This window comes from Capsicum annuum, chromosome 5 (assembly GCF_002878395.1).
Source record: "Capsicum annuum cultivar UCD-10X-F1 chromosome 5, UCD10Xv1.1, whole genome shotgun sequence".
NCBI lineage: Eukaryota > Viridiplantae > Streptophyta > Magnoliopsida > Solanales > Solanaceae > Capsicum > Capsicum annuum.
In genome coordinates, this window is record NC_061115.1 from 101875909 (window position 1) to 101896562 (window position 20654).

The window sequence follows — 20654 nt, forward strand, 5'->3', positions numbered from 1 at the left end:
AGAAAATAAGCCTAAAGAGTCTATTTATAGCTTATTACATAAAATACCAAAATACCCTTAATGAAAAAGGCCTCCTATGGAGTTTCAAGAAATGGCACAAAAAGACTAAAACACCCTTAATGAGTGTTTACACTCCAAGGCCGCCCCATTAATGCTTCGTGGGTCCCTTCTTCTTCAAGCTTCAAAATGTGAAACCTCTTGGAACCCTTTGGTAGGCATCAACACAAGTCCTAAGCAATCTTACAAACATGGTTTTGCTCTATTTTAATTTCAAAATTAGTCCTCCATGTATGTCCTTGTACCCTCAGTATGACCAACGCTTGAATCTTTATGTATGGGCCTTGAATGATGTCATCAAAAGCTATGATGGCCCTTTGGCTCGTATCATCCTCCCCTTCTTGGAAAGGATTCGACCACGAATCCACACCTTGCAAAACCAAAGAAAGGACAAACAAGCACAACATCCTCATGGCATGAGGGTTAGGGTTAGTACAACAAAAAACATCATCATGCCAAGGGGGTACACACTTAAAATATAACCATGAATCCTTTATTTAGTCATGAAAAATTTAGTGAAAATGTCACAAAGGATATGGCTGTGACAAGTATCAAGAGATAAAGAAACTACAAAGGTATTAATGGTATCACTAAAGCCAAAAGGTAAGACTACCTTTATCTTAGAAACCACTAGACACAATTGTTTCATTACCTCTTCAAGTGTCCTCATCAAAAGTGGTGCCACTATTGGTCTTATTGTCCACCAAACCCACATAGCATTGTCATTCAAATAAGTGGACCAACCAACAAGTTGCCTACCTCTACATAATACAAATCCAAAACTAGTATGGATGTCATCATAGGCAAAGAGGTAGTATAGGATGGAATCAAGTGTAAAGGCATCATCCAAGGCGCTGTCATCTGTAAGAATGCAATTTGGCCCATAAAATATAACATATAAAGCACACAGGGATGGATTTAAGGAACTAAAGAACATATGTCCTCTTCCTTTCAAGTAAAGTATGAACTTGGCATCCACAAGTTGGGAATCATGCAACTTAAGCACAAGTATGTCAAGCAAGGGTGCACATTTAGTAACATTACCCCAAGAAGACAATGACACCTTTGCCCTTGAGTTTTCAAGAATGTCACTTTGCTTGTCATGTAGACCAAGCAATAATTTGGGTGTGCCAACATCATAATATCTTGATACACTACTAACTTGGAGCGTATCAAATCTGCCACAAAATCAGTCCAAACACACTACAATTTCGAGAGCTTGAAGATAACAATTCCAATATGTGAAGACAACAACAATCCCGAAATTTTGAAGGAATACCTACACCAAAACAGTAGCTACACAAGGAGAACAAGAAGATAACAATAACATTAAACAATGGTTCAACAACACAAGATGATAGATTACAAAGATAACAATGATAACAACAAGAACAATAAATGACAGTAACTATAGTGAATCAAAAATCAGCCCCACACGGCTTCACTAAGTTACTGCAAAGTTTCAAGAGTACAAAATAAAAGATAGTAACATGACACAAAGTATCTTAGAATTTATGAACCCTAACTTGAAGAAAGGACCCTAAGACCAAAAGATTCCAGTACCAAGTTCTTACTTATACCAAGAGGAACTCATGAACCTCAGGATCTCAAGTTTCTAGCCAAGAAACAACACAAGTGTAACTACACTTGTTGTGAAATATGAAGAATGAACTAAGTGTTGAAAATAACCCCAATAGCATCTATTTATATTACACACAAAATGAAGGACAAATGACTTTCCTACCCTTCAGTCATGGGGTGCCCTTAGAGTGTAATTTATTACACTACAAGGATCATTTTCACACTTACAAATGTTGAAGATATTTGGCGGATCAAGTACCAACTCACACGCAGTCATTTACATGAACATGGCTTGTAGTTTTTATAGCTTTCGAGCTTGACTTTGTGTGAATGGTCGAGAACGTATTGGACAGATTTGTACACCCGTATCATCCTCTCCATCTTGAGAGGAATTTGACCTCAAATTCAGAATTTGGTCATCCTCAACCGCATCCACTAGAGAAAGATCACACACGTTGAAAGTGTTGTGCACTTGGTATTCCGGGGAAAGGTCAATCTTGTAGGCATTATCATTGATCGGTTCAAGTACTTGGAATGGACCATCGCCTCTTGGCATCAATTTGGACTTTCTTTGAGATGGGAACCTATCCTTTCTAAGGTGAACCCACACCCAATCACCCTGTTCAAGAATGAGTTTCTTTCTCCCCTTGTTGACTGTCCTTGCAATGTCTTGATTTTTCTTCTCAAGTCGAAGCCGCACCTTCTCATGTAACTTCTTCATCGAATTTGCCCATTTGCTTCCATCTAAGCTAATCATAACATCACTAGGCAAAGGATTTAAATCAAAAGGGGTAAGGGGGTTGAGGCCAAATATACACTGAAAGGGAGTCATTCCTTTACTTAAGTGTATGACACGGTTATATACAAACTCAATCAATGGTAGGTGTTCCTCCTAAGAAGTCAATTTTTCGTTTACCATGGAACGTAGCAAGCACCCAAAGTCCTATTTACCACTGTCATTTGACCATCAGTTTGTGGGTGGCAAGATGTAGAGAATAACAACTTGGTTCCAAGCCTACCCCACATGGATTTTCAAAAGTGACTTAGGAACTTAGAGTCCCTATCACTGACAATGGTCCTCGGAACACCATGCAACTTGACAACATTATCAATAAACAAAGAGGCCACACTAGGTGCATCATCACATTTAAAGCATGGAATAAAGTGTGCCATCTTAGAAAACCAATCGACCACAACAAAGATACTATCCCGACCTTGTCTATTCCAAGGCAACCCTAACACGAAATCCATAGATATGTCAAGCCAAGGGCATAAAGGAGTGGGCAGCGGGGTGTACAACCCATGAGGTAGGAGCTGCGATTTGGATCCTTTGAAATCTATGCATTGGCCATAAATGTTGGCCACATCCTTGTGCATTTTTGGCCAATAGAATTGCTTCTCCAATATTCCAAGGGTCTTTTCGATCCGAAAGTGACTCATTAGACCGCCATTGTGTGCTTCCCTCACAAATAACTCTCTCCAAGAACTGGAGGGTACACACAATCGTCTACCTTTAAACAAGTATCCATCAAACTTGTCATAGGGATTTGAACCCCTAGCTGAATCCCACTTATCCCTACCCATTTCTTTGATTCCCTAAAGATAGGAGCAAAGTGAGGGTCCTCGGGTTACAATTCTTTCAAACTCTCAAAACCCATTAATTTTGAAGATAATGTTGACACAAGAACGTGTTTTCTAGACAAAGCATTGGCTACTACATTGTCCTTATCCTTTTTGTATTGAATAACATAAGGGAAGGTTTCAAGAAACTCAATCCATTTTGCATTCCGCTTGTTAAGCTTGTTTTGTGCCCGAAGATGCTTCAAGGATTCATGGTCCATTCGGATCATGAACTCCTTGGGCCATAAATAGTGCTGCCAAGTGGCCAAAGCTAAAATCAAGGCATACAACTCTAGATCGTACGTGGAGTAGGTTAGAGTTGCTCCTTTGAGATTTTCACTAAAATAAGCAATGGGTTTTAAATCTTGCATCAAAATAGCCCCTATGCCCACTTTACTAGCATCATATTCAACTTCAAATGTCTTATCAAAGTTGGGCAATTGTAATAAAGGCGTGAAAAGGTTTCAAAATCCTTAGCTTGCTCTTCACCCCACTTGAAGGGTTGGTCTTTTCGAATAACCGCGGTCAGAGAAGCGGCTATAGTGCTGAATCCTTTGACAAACCTTCTATAAAAACTAGCTAACCCATGGAAGCTTCTTACTTCGCTAATGGTTTGCGGGGTTGGCCAATTTTTGATAGCATCTATCTTGGATTCATCCACTTCGACCCCTATTGAACTAACAACAAAACCCAAGAAAATAACTTCATTAACACTAAAAGAGCACTTCTCCAGATTTGGATACAACCTTTCCTTTCTAAGGACATCAAACACACATTGTAAATGCATCACATGCTCATCGATTGACTTACTATAGACCAAGACATCATCAAAGTGAACAACAACAAACTTTCCAATAAATGGCTTCATCACATGATTCATTAGCCTCATGAAAGTACTTGGAGCATTTGTTAGGCCGAATGGCATAACCATCCATCCATTCATAGAGACCAAATTTAGTCTTGAAGGTAGTTTTCCATTCATCACCGGGTTGCATTCTTATTTGTTGATAGCCACTCCTTAAATCAATCTTGGAAAATAAACACAAACCATTCAATTCATTAAGGATATCATCTAACCTAGAGATAGGGTGACTATATTTTACCATAATCTTATTGGTGGCTCGGCAGTCACACACATACGCCATGTTCTATCTTTCTTAGGTACCAGTACCACCGGAATCGCGCACAAACTCATGCTCTCCTTGATATAGCCTTTGTTGAGGAGTTCCTCAACTTGACGCTGCAATTATTTGGTGTCCATAGGGTTGCTTCTGTAAGCCGGCTTATTTGGTTCCCCGAAGCAGGGGAAATCCTTTCAGAGGTTCTTTAGGAAATACATCTTCATAATCCTGCAACACACAAGAAATCAAAGGAGAAATAGAAGAATTAGTGGGGGTAGTATTAAAACAATGAGCCAAAAGAAGCATAGGCATGTCCACATTATAATACAAGAAGAGTTCCTTCTTTCTAGCCAACATCACCATGTTTTGTTGCCCATTTGATATTGAGGCAGCCTTGGAAATCCCTACTGCCCCACCCATAGTTTTCCCTTTCTTTTCACCATTTTCAGGTTTCTTTCCCTTTTCCTTCAACTCCCTCATCTTTTGATGTAATTCATTCACTTGTGATGGCAAAAGAGGATAAAGAGTGACCTTTTGACCATCCTTCTCAAGTGAATATCGGTTGGTCCTCCAATCATGTTTGGTAGACCTATTATATTTTCAAGGTCGACCTAACAACAAATGACATGCTTGCATTGGTATCACATCACAAAGCACTTCGTCTTGGTAGTTCCCTACCTTAAACCATATTACACATTGCCTTATGACCTTTAATTACTGCAATTGTTCAATCATTGCAACTTGTAAGGGCTAGTATGAAGTGTAGTTGGTAATTTCAGAAAGTTCACCATAGCGACACTAACAACATTCGCACAACTACCACTATCAATCACCAAAGTGCACACATTCCCCTTTACAAGACATTTAGTATGTAATAGATTTTCCCTTTGTCTAGGGTCGTCTATTGCCTTACTAATCATAGCGCGTATAACTATAAAGTTTGGAAAACACGCTCCCCTTCTTGTGGGTAAATAACTTCACCATCATCATCATCATCATCATCATCATCAAGTGGCCTATTTCTAGTTTCCTCTCCTTCTTGAGGCTCGGCCTTATCCTCTTCTTTTTCAACACCCACCTCCTCACCAAGGTAATATAATCTCCCTTTCCACAGTATCACGTTGCGTCGATTTGGACATTCATTTGATTTATGTCCCCAACCTTGGCACTTGAAATATTGGAATTCTTTTGGGTTTGGATACTTGTGAACTTCTTGTTTTAGAGGAATTTTGTGGACTGTTTTGGGCTCGGGCAGCCTTGTAGTGGCGGGTTGGTCCTTAGTTTTGGGCCAACCCAAAGAGGATTGAACCACGTCCTTGCTTCTAGGCCAACCCGAGATAGATTGTCCCCTTGCCTTGAGCGACGACCTCTCTTTAAGCTCCCTTTTAATCTCAAGAGTTGCTTTGAAAATACCTTCAATATCAAATTTGTGAAGTGTCAAATGAGTGGAGATCTCTTTGTTCAACCCACACTTGAATCGGATGATGTCATGACTGATTTGTTCCCCACGATGATCAAGCTTCAACATGAGTTATTGAAATTCATCATAATATGCCATTAGACTTTTATTGCCTTAATGCAAGTTGTACAATCTAGCAAGCAATTCATGGCGATAACTCTCAGGAAGGTAACATTACCTTATCAAGTACCTTAACAGAAACCAAGGTGGTGGCTGCCCATCAACTAATTCATCACCAAAAAGCTTGACGTACTGCCACCAAGTGTAGGCATAACCCTCAAATTGAGCTATGGCATAACAACTTTTCTTTTCTTCTGAGATATCATTAACTTGAAAAACTTTGTCACAAGCTGATTCCCAAGCTAAGTAGGCCTCGGGGTCACTTTCACCCTTAAAGATAGGTAGGCTTAATTTGATGGTATTGATGCCTACGTCTCTTTCTTGGTGTCGATTTCCCCTTTCTCCATACCCTCATACCTCTTTGGATCAATACGGCCCCTTCTTAGCTCCTCCTCTCTCATGCAAGCATCATCAAAGGCTCCGTATCCATCATACTCCTCTCTACCATGTTCCTCAAAGTAAGCTGGTCAGTTTTGGTGATTTAGAGGCATTGGGATTTATGGATATGGTGGTCTTTGATTTGGTGGAGTTTAGGAATGGTGTGGTCTATTCGCTTCTTGGTTTAGAGGGAAAGTAGTGGTATGATTTGTGGCATTTAGTGGGGCTAGAGGTGGATTCATTATTTAGTGAGATAGTTGTGGATAAAGTTCTTTCATGCCCACTTCAAGGAATATGATGAGGAGTGGATGAACGAGAGTTCCTTTGACTCTCCACTTGATCCAATCTCCCACTTATCGTAGTCAAATCTCCTTCCCTCATTGCCCTAAATTCTGTGTTCAACCTTTCTAAACTTCTGGTAATGGCCTCAAGTGTTCCTTCATAGTGTCTTGTTCAGTAGTATGGGATGTGCTTCCTTCCATGTCAAGGTGTTACCTACACAATCAGTAATTAAGTTAGCGTTAAACCTCTCCTCACTCACACTCTCTCGGTTGAAACTCAAAGAATTCTCGATGGACTGGAATTAAGAAGTTACAACATATTCAAACGAATAAAAGCACCCAACTAAACGTGGACACGAACAAGGGAATTAAAAGGACTAATTGACAACCTAGTAGGAGTGTAATAGCATGTTATTTATTTCTAGAACCAAGTAATGAAACTAAGAATCAACAATTAGAAACTAGAAACCTAAATTTGAGCTTATTAATGATGTGAACAGTAGACAATGGGTGACGTGAACAGTAGAAAATGGGTGATGTGGCAGCATGTAATTGGTCTTGGTCCCACATAATTTAAGCACCAATTCTGAAATTTAAATCTTTACACAATTTGGAAAGGATGACAATTGGTCTTGGAGGGAAAACATAAATCTTGAAATAAGAAAAGTACCTTGTCCCACAACGCTAGGTTCTTGAAATAAGAAAAAGTACTTGTCCCACAACACAAGGTTCTTGAAATAAGAAAAGGTATTTTGTCACACAACACTAGGTTCTTGAAATAAGAAAAAGGTATCTTGTCACACAACACTAGGTTCTTGAAATAAGAAAAAGTTGCTGAAAAGTAGAAGCTTAGTCTAAGAAATGATGGGTTCAAGGCTTCTCACAACATGCTTTAGTATTTTTAGCTTCAACTCTTGAATTTATATCACACTTTTTGGTTGTCTAAAGTTGTAAGAAAAGATGAAGAACTTGATGAACACAACAACAACCTTCAAGAACTCAACAACAACTTCTTTAAAAATACAACACAACACCACCAATTGTCAATAACAAGTAACAACAAACAGCCAGCCACAAAGAACCACAACTATGGTCAATATTATAAGCTCAATCTTTAGATCTTGACACCTTTAGTGTTGCTGAGAAAGAAACCAACACTAGAAACACTCTATACAAAAAATACTAAAAGATCTATCCAAGAAAAAATAAGAAAATCTCGGCCCATACAACAACACATCACAATTTATGGCCAAGAACACAAAGGTTGCAGATTTGACTATTTCTGAAATTTTTAGATTTCAGTTTTTTTTTTGTAGTTTTCAAGTCTCAAGCCCAAGATTGATCTTGTTAGAACAAAATCAAAGACGTCTTTGATATCAAATGATACACTACTAACTTGGAGCGTATCAAATCTGCCACAAAATCAGTCCAAACACACTACAATTTCGAGAGCTTGAAGATAATAACTCCAATATGTGAAGACAACAACAATCATGAAATTTTAAAGTAATACTAACACCAAAACAGTAGCTACACAAGGAGAACAAGAAGATAACAATAACATTAAACAATGGTTCAACAACACAAGATGATAGATTACAAAAGTACAATGTTAACAACAAGAACAACAAATGGCAGTAACTATAGTGAATCGAAAATCAGCCCCACACGGCTTCACTAAGTTACTGCAAAGTTTCAAGAGTACAAAATGAAAGATAGTAACTTGACACAAAGATATCTTAGAATCTATGAATCCTAACTTGAAGAAAGGACCCTAAGACCAAAAGATTTCAGTACCAAGTTCTTACTTAGACCAAGAGGAACTCATGAACCTCAAAATCCCAAGTTTCTAGCCAAGAAACAACACAAGTGTAACTACACTTGTTGGACAGATTTCAAGTTTTACTCTCAAGAACAACAGAGAGAGAAATATTCAATGTTATAAGACTTGTTGTTGTGAAATATGAGGAATGAACTAAGTGCTGATAATAACCCTCATAGTATCTATTTATATTACACACAAAATGAAGGACAAATGACCTTCCTACCCTTCAGTCATGGGGTGCCCTTAGAGTGTAATTTATTACACTTCAAGGCTCATTTTCACACTTAAAAATGTTGAAGATCTTTGGCGGATCAAGTACCAAATAACACGCAGCCATTTGCATGAACATGGCTTGTAGTTTTTGTTACTCCCGAGCTTGACTTCGTGTGAATGGTCGAGAACATATTGGACAGCTTTGTACACCCGTATCATATCTACATTTGGCACCCGGGTTAAATGGAAAGAGTGGCCATAGACATGGATCTAGACAACACTCTTTTTCCCCATAGGCTTCACCCAATCTAAAAGACACACTCTCTACAATAGCATAGACATTATCAAAAGCAAATAGAGAGTAGAGAAAGGTATCACTTAAGTCAACTTCAACTAAGGTGTCCTCATGTATGTACTCACTACTAGTTTCAAAATCATCACCATGAGTACTCTCAACAGTAAGGTTACACAAAGTAGAAGAAGAAGTAATTTCCAAGCAATGGACACTTTCTCTTTTCATGGAAGAACCCTCAAGTAGATAACACCACAAGTAGAATCAAATGGATTATTACTTAAGTCTTCACAAGAAGAAAGAAATTCATCCTCATAGTCATCAAACATGGGTGGGGAATCATACAAAGGATCACAATCAAATTCTTCTTTACCGTGGTGTAAAGGTTTCCCATATGCTTCGGCAGCGACTTCTCCTTAGCCTTGTGCTCCTCCACTTTCCATATTAGTACCTACACAAATGTCCTTTGAAATAAAAGGACAAACATAGTTAGCACGGTTTGGTGACAACCCCCTCACTTCACTCCACACAACCTCTCTTTTTTCCACTCTTGGATTGCCACCTTGCACACCCTTACTCCTCTCAATCTTTTGTCTCTCATAATTATTCGGGCCAGAGTAAGTGATCACATCTCTTTGCAGTTTGGGAAGAATTGAGGTAAGGAGATAATTTCCCCAATGGTCTACTACAACCTTAGGCCAATTTGGCACATTTGGAACTCTATATTTTCCAAACCAATCGACACCCAAGCATCTTGAAGATGTATTATCTCTTCTTCTCATGGGACAACCTACACTATAGCTAGTATACCGATTCACACCACTTCGACCTTGATAAGATGTACTACAAGGTAAAGAATATGAATCTTCATGCTCCACATGTGCACTCTCACCAAGGCTCTCATACACTTTGTGAAGGAAAGGTTTATACCTTACACAAATTCTAGGTTTGGAGTAGGAAGTGTAAGACTTCTCACATGCCCCAACTTCATCATAAGAACCATTACAAGGCCCTACATCATCTCCATATTCATCATAAGCACTAGGAACTTCATTCACCTCATTTTCTTTCTCAAAAACATAACTCTCAATTCTACCTATGTCTTGATCATGGCTATATTCATAGCCCCCATAATCTCCAACATCATCGTAGCCATAAAATCCCTCACTACACTCATAGTCTCCTATGTTGTAGTCACAATAGTTCGAGGCTACCAAGATATTTTCCCTTTATATCACCTCGTACCTACAAAATGAAAAAACAAGATTAGTAGTAAAATCTCCTCACCAACACTCGTATATACTCTCACCTTTGTGATACTCACAATTGGAGCAGCGAATATTGAAAGTTGCTATACTCCGATAGTCAATAAGGTGTCAATCACTACTTAGTGGCCGGAATAGATTCTTGTTTGATCGACTCAAGACACAATACAACATCTACTTATGAACTTGAAATAAAGAAGTTCAACGAGTCAAAACGAGAAAAGCACACAAAGAACGAAAACACGAAGAAAACTAACTCAAACAACTAATTCACAACTAAGCAGGTGATTACTAGTTGTTAATTAGTTCTAGAATCAAGAAATGAAACTAAAGAAACAAGGAAATGAAACTTAGAATCTGAAATTTGAGCTTAAGCTTTTAAAGTGAAGTGATGATGTGGCAGCCCTTGGTGATGACGTGGCAGCCTTTGGATGGTTGATGTTTTGAAAAAATTTTCTTGTATTCAACTTGTATTCAATCAATCTTCAACTTAGGAGAAAGGTAGGATCAGTTTTGATGAAGAAAACACAAAGAATGGACCTTTTTTTCTAGCTCAAAAGAGTTTGAATTTGTGATGGTCCCCCCTTGTACTTTCCCTTGCACTTGCCCTTGTCCTCTTATTTGAGAATATTCCTTTTGATGCCTTTTGAATTCTTTTCTTCCTTTGGAAGACTTGAAATACGCTTGGAATATTCTTTGAGACAAAGAAGTACACTCTCTTTCTCCTCCTTTTTAGATCAAACAACACTTTTTGAATGTTCTTGTTCAACAATACATGAAGAACATGAAGAACACCAGAACATTCAAAGTTTGACCCAAAGTTGACCCTTAAGCAAATGAACTCAGAATTTGATTTTTCTTGAAGATCCAAGCTCACATTGACAATCCAACCACAAATATCATGTTTTCATCTCCAAAAACGTCAACAACAACCTTCCACAATGAGATCTCACTTTCAAGTTTCTTCAAACTCAAGGTCAACAATGGTGGATGGCTCAAATCACCTTCAATTTAGCTCAAATTCAAACCCTAGACTCCTATAGTATTAGAGAACACAAATCTAACACTTCAAAAACAAAAAAAAGTCAAAAACTCAAAATTTAACCTAGGTTCAAAAACGGGTTTAATATTTTGGGGAAAGGGGGATTTTTGATTTTGACACTTTTTTTTGTTGGGATTTTCAATTTCTAGACTCTAATAATGTTAGAGAACAAGAATCTAACACTAGAAACACACAAAACAAACAAAAATCAAGTCTCAAAAATTGAAAAACCCTAAAAACGTGAACATTAACTTTTTTTCTTTTTTTTTCTTCTTTTTTTACTTTTTTTTTGGTTTTCAAGATAACAATCCCAAGATTGATTTTGTTGGAACAAAATCAAACCTTGCTCATGATACCAAATGATAGAAGAATGACCTAAAGAGATGAAGACTAAGATAAACAAGAGAACAAACAAATGCAATAAAGTAAGATAGATAGCTTGACATACGAGAATATGAAAAATAGGAACCAAACCGTGTATCAAGTGATAAGACCCTTAAGACCAGCAATTACAACACCAAACCCTTACGGTGACCACTAAGGGAATCAACTTCGCCTTATAACCACCATTTTTAAGCAAAGATTAATAATAGCTTTTCCAAGCCCTACTCTACTTGGCTTTTCAAAGCCCTACACTACACTCTCAAAGAGAGAAGAAGAAGTCTTTCAAATATCAATAATCAACTAATGAGAAAATAAGCCTAAAGAGTCTATTTATAGCTTATTACATAAAATACCAAAATACAATTAATGAAAAAGGGATCCTATGGAGTGTAAAGAAATGGCACAAAAAGGACTAAAACACCCTTAATAAGTGTTTACACTCCAAGGATGCCCTACTAATGCTTATTGGGTCCCTTCTTCTTCAAGCTTCAAAATGTGAAACCTCTTGGAACCCTTTGGTAGGCATCAACACAAGTCCCAAGCAATCTTCCAAACATGGTTTTGCTCTATTGTAATTTCAAAATGAGTCCTATATGTATGTCCTTGTACCCTCAGTATGACCAAAGCTTGAATCTTCATGTATGGGCCTCAAATGATGTCATCAAAAGCTATGATGGCCCTTTGGCTCATATCACATGAGCATACATACACATCCTTCCTTCTTATCACATAAACATGGACTCTACACTACTTAACCTTCTAACATTAGACTGTTAATCGCATAACTTATATCATAGAAGAAACCTTACCTAGGAACTTAATAGTACTACTATGTCTACTAGCCACACGCAATATGTAATGGTCTTAGAAAATTCTGCAACTCTATATCACCTTGGGCATACTTCTACCTCATACATACAACATCGTACTTTGTTATGAATCAAATAAACTTAATCTATTACATACACCATTCAAGCCTATTAGATCACTTCCATATAACTAGTATCATTAACCAAGAAATCATCACATCCACCTTTATGGACATCAACTATTCAAACTTAATGTATAGTGCTAAGCATGATTTACAACCCAACCTGACATACAATTCTCACAAAGCATACATGATTAATCTTAAGACACTATTCTTACATCCACATCCTACATTAAATTCAAGTCAATAGTCTAGCATCAATCATCTACCACCAATGAAGAAGGCAACATAATATACCAGTCCGTTAAATTGGGACATTCTATCCAAATACCTCAAAAATCTACTACATACCTTCTCACAAGTAGTACTAGTTTACAACTATCAATGGAAAGAAGGTCAAGGGGGGTAAAGTCACGTAATAGACATGGTCAACCTTAATCTTATATTATAACCCCTTATAATTCTATCTACTTATACGACTTTCTCACATCACACTTACTTGCCCAAACATACATTTAGACTACCTTCAAATTCCACAAGCAACCATGAGTCTATAATTATTACTTACTGGCTCATCTTGCCATTTTCATACTTCAAGTAGACAACAATTCACCTTAACTAATAACTCCTTCTCTACCTTCTACTAAACTAACACACAAGGACGTATCACTTTATTACCAACTCAATCTCATGCGAAAAGATTCAACTATACAAATATTCAACCAACACAAGAATAAAAAGTTGAACAACAAGTTGCTAGTGAATCAAAATAGGCCTCACACGGCTTCATTAGGCTTTGATTTTTGTGTTTTGAACAATAAAATGAAATGAATAACAAACCAACTATGCTAGTGAATCAAAAGAGCCCCACACGGCTTCACTAGACTTTGATTTTTTTTGTCAAAAACACTATGATAACAAGATCACATATTACAAGAGATAGAAAATTGAGATACAATATTCAATGATCTAAGGATACACATCTTACTCTGTATAAATAAAAATCCGAGTCTAACACTTCCTCGACGGACTACCATACAATCCGCAAATGGTACTACCACATTAGTCTACCACTAAAAAAATGGTAAATCATTCTCAATCAATGGTTATTCGGCTATAAATATTCAGTTACACAAAGGTCACCCTCACTTTGACCTCTAACCCTGTGACTTAATATCACCAAGTTCTTCATCTAATTTCACTACCAATAGGTTATGACACCGATACTTTAACTTATACTACCACTCGAGCAAAAATATTGTTCCAACAATCACAATTTTAAACTTGAGGGACTTATGACATATCAGGGAGCTCTTCTCAAGCCCTTTGTGTGACTTTTGAAAATTTCTATTAGTAAATTTGAGAGCATTATCTGAAAACACCATAGTAATGAAAAGAATTAGGATAATTTTTCATAGTAATAAAAAGAATTAGGATAAGTTTTCTTTTGTATCGGCGACGTCATAGCATGAAATTGAGTATGAAGGAGGAACATTCTGACTCTATAGCACAAACTAGAACATGAAGAAAGAGAGATATTTCTAAATGCCTAGTAGCCTCCTGCTTATAAATGTGGCGCGCTACACACCCATAAACAAGACTCTAGCCAATGCGATTTTGCAGATAACCTGGGACCATGAACTGTGCTCTGATACCAAGTTTGTCACGACCCGAATTGGGACCCTAACCGTGATGAGCATTCCAAACCATGATGGCCCAGAACACCTTTCTCTATCTGGTAATCATGCACAATATTCACTTAATAAAAGATAATGCAGAAGACATCTAATATGGAAACATGGTCAATCTAAAAGTGATCATAATACTGAAAACTGAAATTCAAAATATATCTGAATAGTAATAATGTCTGACTCGGTCTGCGAAATCTCTACTATGAACTAAACAAATTGTCTGAAAATTGGGACAAGGCCCCCAGTGGACCAAAACATAACTAAGGATAAATATCTGGGCCTTCTGGATTATAGAAGGCTCACTACTGCACAATCTAATTTGTGATCTGACGTATCTAGTATTTATCTGGACCCCTAGACTGTGCCTCAAAACTTGGAAGGAGGGGGGTCAGCAAAAAAGTACTGGCACGCAAAGCATTCCAAAATAAAGCTATTATATAAATAAAATAATGGAGAGCGATTTGTCAAAACATCATACATAAAACAATTTTCGAAACACATGGGCACCCTTTTTGAAAATCATAAATCATTCTTGACAATACTGTTTCTGTTCTTCACATTAATTCTGAGCTAGGTGGTACACCCCTACAATTCTAAGATCCCACGGGCTGTATGGAATCCTCCATTGGCTCAGCGAAGAAGCCCCCAACCCAAGTGTGCCACAAGGGTTGGAGTTTCTATTCTGATATGCCACACGACACTAGGCCAGCGTAATATAATATACCCAAATCGACAAATCACGGTTTTGGGCAATGAGTTTTCTGAGCTCGTGCCTTCTTCGGGGAACCACCTAAGCTCTCTTTATGCCTAATTTTATCCTATTCTGAATCATGCATTTTTCTAGTTTTAATATCTGAAAAGTATGATTTCAAACATGCTCTATTATGAAATTATCATGGCGTAATCTAAATTGGTGTCGTCACATCAAGACTTGCAATTCCTATTTCTGAGATATAATGCATCATGCATAATTCTTTCATTAAAACACAGTTCGGACCAGCAAACGTGCAAACAATATAAAGGATTTCATGTTCTGAAAACATGAGTCAAAACTATGCTGAGATTATTCAAACATATAGTGGCCATGTGCTTTTGGCAAAAGCATGCACTCTTTTATTATATGAATATTTTCAACATTCAACAACATAAACAACCCTCTCTCTTTTGAACTCGAAATCATAATTTAAATATAACATCATTCAAAATATTTCATAACATGCTTTTCAAGATGTAATTTAGAACAATTCATATCATATAAAAGATGAGAAAGATCATAACAAGAGAGGGGTTCATTATAATTCATGCTTTCAATTGAATATTCATCCTTAAACACATTCATACATACATATATATATATATATATAATTTTTCAATCAATTTGGGGAAAGGCCTAAAGACCAAAACAATATCATTAATGCTTCTAAAACATAAATATGTCCATAAATTTGAAACCCCTTTCTTAAAACATGATTTATAAATCCTTAGTATGAATTAAAGAATGTTTCTTTGCCTATGAATTTTTAGGAACACCCCACGTACCTCGAATTAGAAATTCGATGGATGATTCTTGAAGCCTACGATTTGGAGATTCTAAATCTTTAATCAATTTTAAAAACCCATGGTTGACTCTTGAGGGATCTTGATATTTTGGTTAAGACCCTAAGGGTTAGTTCTTGAGGGATTTGGAGAAAAGAGTGTATTTTTGTTGTTTTGGAAATAAATTCCATGTTTATGGACTATATATGGGTAGGAAAAGGACTATTTTGCCCCAAAAATGGAGTGTTTAAGTCACTTGGGTCAATATGTATGCGGCGCATACCTTATCACATAAGATAGGTTGTGCGGCGCACACTTATCACACACATCAATGTGTGCGTCGCACACCTTATGGCATAAGTTAGGGTGTGCGTCAGACAACCCTATGCTAGGCAACACACTCCACTTTGCAAAGCCATAACTTCTTGCTCGGATGTCGTATTTTGGTGAAATTAGTCTTGTTGGAAATATAATTCGAAGAACTTTCATTTGATATATAATAGGCCCTCTAATTCATCATATTCTAGGAGTTATACTTAATGGAAGTTGACCCAAGTTTAAACATCCACTAAAACTTATTTGATTGAAATGTTTTCAACTCGTCTTAGAGTTAGGGGATTTTTGTGAACTCAATTCATAGTCAAAGGTATTATTACACTATAGGATTGATCACCACACATATATTAACGAGGAATCATCTAGTTTGGGTCTATACGCATAAGGACGACGGTCTTGATTCTATCCTGAGAGTTTGGGGTGTTACAATCTATCATTTAGTTTGAGACAAAGATACCAAGTCTGAAGCCCCAACAGTTTAATTAGTCCATAGAATTAATGAGTTTCCTGAGGTTTTCCCCAAAAATCTGCCAGGGGTACCTCCAGACAGAATAATAGAATTTGGTATTCATCTTCTTCCTGATACTCAGCCGATTTCTATCCCTCCATGTAGTATGGCTCCAGCCAAACTTAAATATTTAAATGAGCAACTTAAGGACCTTTTATAAAAAGGTTTTATCAGACCCAATATTTTTCAGTAGGGTGCTCCAGTCCTTTTTGTGTGCAAGAAAGATGGTACTCTAGAATGTGTATAGAATATAGACAGTTAAACAAGGTTACCACTAAGAACAAGTATATTATTCCCAGAATTGTTGATTTGTTTGATCAACTTCAGGGTGCCAATGGCTCTCAAAGATTGACCTTAGATTGAGATACCATCAGTTGAAAGTTAGGGAGTAAGATATTCTAAAAACAACTATCTGAATGAGGTATGGCTATTTGAAGTTTATGTTTATGTCGTTTGGACTGACAAATGGTCCTACAGGTTTCATGGATTTGATGAACGGGGTCTTTAAGTAGTAATTGGACATATTTGTCATTGTCTTTATAAATGATATACTGGTTTATTCCATGAGTAAGGAAGAGCATGCAGACCATTTATGAATAATGCTGCAGACCCTCAAGGACCGTCAATTGTATTTGAAGTACAGTAAATGTGAGTTTTGGTTTGAATCCTTACCTTATTGGGACATGTCATTTCAAAGGATGGTTTTCATGTAGATCCTCAGAAGACTAATGCAGTGAAGCATTGTCCTAGACCTATCACTCCATCCGATATCTGAAGCTTTTTGGGTTTGGCTGGTATTATGGAATATTTGTTGAAGGGTTCTCTTCTATAGCCTCACCATTGACTAAGATGACCCAAAAGAAGGTGAAGTTTATATGGTCGGATAAGTGGGAGAAGAGTTTCCAAGAGTTGAAAGATAGATTGACTTCAGCACTAGTTTTAGCCTTGCCAAAGGGTTAGACAAATTCGTAGTATACTGTGATGCTTCTAGTGTTGGGTTAGGTTGTGTGTTGAGGTAAAATAGGAGAGTGATAGATTATACCTCTAGGAAACTTAAGGATCATGAAATGAATTACCCAACTTATGACTTGGAGTTAGCTATGGTGTTTTTTTCCTTGAAAATTTGGTGGCACTACCTCTATGGTGTGCATGTCGATGTTTCTACTAACAATAAAAGTCTTCCGTATGTATTTTCTCAAAGGGAGCTGAATCTTCGTCAGAGAAAGTGGTTGGATTTGTGAAGGAGCATGACATGAATGTGCTCTATTTTTCGGGTAAGGCAAACGTAGTGGAAGACGCATTAAATAGGTTGTATATAAGAGTGTGTCTCATGTGATGAAGGAAAAACAAAAATTGGCTAAAGAAATGCATAGGTTGGCTTATTTGGAATTGTGTATGCTCGACACTGATGATGAGGTATTAATTCAGAATGGTTCAAAATCATCTTTGGTAGTGGAAGTGAAGGAGAAACAACAAAATGATCCCATAATTTACCAAATATTGGAAGTAGTCCAGCAACAAAAGGTTGAGGTTTTCTCCCAAGGGGCAGATGGTGTACTTCGCTATCAAGGTAGACTTTTTGTTCTGAATATAAGCAAGTTGAGGGAAAGGATACTAGCCGAGGCTCATGGTTCAAGGTATTCCAACATCCCAGTGATACAAAGATGCTCAATGACTTATAGGAGATTTATTGGTGGAATAGTATTAAGAGGGACATAGCTGAGTTTGAAGCCAAGTGTCCCAATTATCAGCAAGTTAAGTTGAAACACCAAAGATCGGGTGGTACATTGCGAGAGATTAGTATCCCTACTTAGATGTGGTAAGTAGTGATATGGATTTCATCACAGGGTTACCTCATACAACACGTCAACATTATTCAATTTGGGTCATAGTAGATTGAATGACTAAGTCATCCCATTTCATACCTGTTAAGACTTCAGCTACCACGGAGAATTGTGCCAAAATATATGTTCACGAGTTGGTAAGTCTTTATATGATACCCTTATCCATTATTTCAGATAGAGGAACACAGTTTATTTCATAATTTGGGCAGTATTTATAGAAGGGCCTTGGTACAAATGTTAAGCTTAGTACCGCATTTCATCCGCAGACTGATGGTCAGTTTGAATACACAATTCAAATAATAGAGAACATGTTGAGGTCTTGTGTTTAAGACATTAAAGGAAGTTGGGAATAACATTTACCTTGGATTGAATTTGCTTATAATAATAGTTATCATGCTAACATCCATATTGATCCATTTAAAGCGTTGTACGAACGTAGGTGCAAGTCATCTATAGGTGGTTCATGGTCAGTGAAGCAGCTTTGATTAGGCCTAGCTCTTTTTGATATGAGAAAGACAACGGAAGTACAAAAACACACTCCAAATTAGTCCACTAATCTTAAGGATCCGAGGACCTTTTTGGGGACCACTCCCGGATTCACTACAACAACAATAATACGAGATAATAATGGTGTATTTGACACCAAAACAGCCACTACAAACTAACAAAGAGAGTATCAAGATGAAGAACAAGATGACCAATAACACAATGGAAACAACAACACATGATTTTGACTAGAACAACAACAAAGAGTCCAAGAAATGTACATAAAGATAGATAGATAGACAAAGTAAAGGTATAATCTTAAGAACCCAAAGCCTATTCCACTCTTGGACCCTTAACACTACACACTAAAAATACCTATCTCTTCGGTGAGCACAAGAGAGACCTCAATCTCCTCTAGCACCCAACGTTCTAAGCATGAATCCAACACGAATGATTCCACACTCAAGTTGGAAATCCTAGTTAATATATTTTGGCCATAGGCCTTTCTCACATGAGAGAAATGATCTTCTTACAACTTTCAATATCAATAAACATCTAAGACTAAAAACCTTAAGACGTTCTATATATAGTGCATTACAAAATAGAATACAAAATGACCACAATACCCTTCAAGGGTGAGGTGCCCATCAAGTTTAACTTAGGGGCTATTTTTAGTGCATTTAGGCCCTCTTTCACACTTCAACTTGTGCACTTCCTTGGACAGATTCAATACGCATTCATTCTTGTCCATCCTCATAGTCGTACTCGTATCATCCCCCCTTCTTGAAAAGGATTCGACCTCGAATCCATACCTTACAGATCAAGAGAAGAAACAAGCAAACATCCCCATGATATGAGGGGTTAGGTTTAGCAAAAATAACACATCAACATGCCATGCCGAGGTGGGACAAATTTGAAGTATAGCCACGAGTCCTTTGTTTTAATCATGAAAAGATTAGTACAATTGCTACAAAGGAAGTGGCTCGAACAAGCATCAAGAAAAAAGGAAAATAGGCCAAGAGTCATCCTTTCCCACCCTAAGATGTTATTGGGACCAAATGGAATAATTATCCAAGGGCCTAAGTTGAAGCTAGCCCTTTCTCCCCCTAGAATGTCACTCCCACATTCACACATAAAAATATTTTCATACACATGATCTCTATGAACAAAACTAATCACAATGCTTTTACCACATAAGATGTTCAAAGAGTCACGCGCATTATCAAGATCAATTCTATAGACACCATCACTAACTTGCGAATTTTTAAGCACTTCATTTACATGCTCAAGCAGTGAACTACATTTAAGTGTAAATTGATCATCATGAACACCAAGAGTACTACTAAGAGTACTCATTTCCAAGACTACACATTCCTTGCCCATAAGAGTACTATCATCTTCCAAGAAGAGATTTCCATCTTTAGGAGGAATGTTGCCATACCATAGTGGGTTAGCATATCGGCTATAGCCTTCAAGGCAAGCTATACCATAAATTCACCACTAGGTTCATTAGGATTTTTTATATCATCTTCAAACAAAACATTAAACCTAAAGAGAGCATGATCTATCTCATAGACAAATTTGGAACTAGCAAGTACTTCACTCTCTATAAGTTCACTGTCAAGTACCAAAGATGTTTCAATCTCCTCTTTACCATGGTGTGGGTCAGGGCAGCCCACCTCTT